The 1,729-nt window shown below is 53.7% G+C and overlaps 1 pseudogene; it reads left to right on the top strand.

The window, feature by feature from the left end:
• The first annotated feature begins 248 nt into the window (after positions 1 to 248).
• LOC102939882 lies at positions 249 to 1,210 on the top strand (annotated as a pseudogene).
• The last annotated feature ends 519 nt before the right edge of the window (positions 1,211 to 1,729 follow it).

Here is a 1,729-nt window from a genome sequence, read left to right as displayed (position 1 = left end):
AAAAAGGAAAGGAAAAAAAGAGGGGTGGGGGAAAGAGAGCTGCAATTCTGGAATTTCTGCTTTTAACTAAAAACCAGAAACCGTGGGAAAAAAGAAGTAAAACACTTTTGGAAAGTTATTAGTTCTCCCTCACCCTGGATCTGACCCCTCCACTCAGGATCTGTGTTGTTTGTGGAATCCCGCTTGCCCCGTCAATTTATCTCATGGGGGAGTGACTTCCAATGCTTTCCTTCTCACTTGCAGGCCCAATGGATCCTGCTCGGAGGTCTCCAGTGAATCAGTCTTCAGCAGCAATCACTGAGGTTGTCCTTCTTGGTTTCTCCAGCCTCGGCCTGCTGCACCTGCCCCTCTTCCATGCGATGTACTTGCTGATGCTGCTGGGGAACACTCTGGTTATCGTCATGATCCGTCTGGACCGCCGCCTCCACACGCCCATGTACTACTTCCTCAGCCACCTCTTGCTTCTGGAGCTGCTCGTCACCACCACCGTCATGCCCACGATGATCCTTCTCCTCGTCTCCCAGTGAAAGACCATCTCCTTCCTGGCCTGCACCCTCCAGGGCTACGTCTACTTCCTGGCGGGCTCAGATGAAGTTCTTCTGCTGGCCGCCATGTCCGTGGACCACTATGTGGCCATCTGCAACCCGCTGCACTACACGGCCATCATGACCGGCCAGGTCTGCCTCAGCCTGGTGTTGTCCTGCTGGACAAGCAGCTTCCTCTTCATCTCGACTTCCATGGTGCTCAAGGCCAGGCTGCCCTTCTGCAGGCCCAACGCCATCGATCACTTCTTCTGCGACAGCGCCCCCTTGCTGGAGCTGATCTGTGCCGACACCAGCCTCCTCCGGCCCTGGACTTGGTCATCTCATCCTTCCTCCTCCTCAGCTCCACCTCTGTGATGAGAGTGTCCTATCTCTGCATTGTCGCCATGGTGATGAGGATGCCCTCGGCCCAGGGCAGGCGAAAGGTCTTCAGCACCTGCACCTCCCACATCATGCTCGCCTCGCTCTACTACGGCTGCTCCATCTTCATCTACAACAAGCTGGCTGGCGGCTCCTCCACAGGCTTCAACAAGGTGGTCATGGTGCTGAACACGGTGGTGACGCCCCTGCTCAACCCCATCATCTTCAGCTTCAGCAACAAGGCAGTGAAGGAAGTGCTGAGGGATGGGATGGGCCGGATGGGCTCAGCCCTCCCTAAGAGTACTTGAAAGCCAGGCTCCCCACCACTCAGTGCACCAGGATGGACTTGTTCCCAGCATCCCTCATGCAGGGGGCCTTCCTTGAGACATACAGCTTTGCCATGGGAAGGCAGAGAGAAAGAAACTATAGGAAGAGAAGAGAAGAGAAGAGAAGAGAAGAGAAGAGAAGAGAAGAGAAGAGAGAATTGTCTAGTGACCTCTAGTGGACTAGATCTAGGGGGACTGGGAGTTTTCAAGGGACTCTAAGGCAGTTGGGTATTCAGATCCCACTGAAAGCCAATGGGAATTGGGAGCCTTAGATGCTTAGGGCAGTTAGACACCGATATTCCTTTGAAAGTCAATGGAAATTGGTCACTGAACTCCCCTAGGCCCCTGTGGAAATATCCCAGCTTTGGAGACTAGCTGGTGCCTTGTAGAAGGCTGCAATTTAGTGTTGTATTGCTCCACATCTCAGTCCCACGTCCATTTAGCCAGGACCATACCCCAGCCCCTCCTCACATCACGCAACTGAAGATCAAATAAAGACGA

This window comes from Chelonia mydas, chromosome 13, assembly GCF_015237465.2.
Source record: "Chelonia mydas isolate rCheMyd1 chromosome 13, rCheMyd1.pri.v2, whole genome shotgun sequence".
NCBI classification, from domain to species: domain Eukaryota; kingdom Metazoa; phylum Chordata; order Testudines; family Cheloniidae; genus Chelonia; species Chelonia mydas.
Note: the sequence above shows the minus strand (reverse complement) of the source record. Positions and strands in the feature narration are given on the sequence as shown.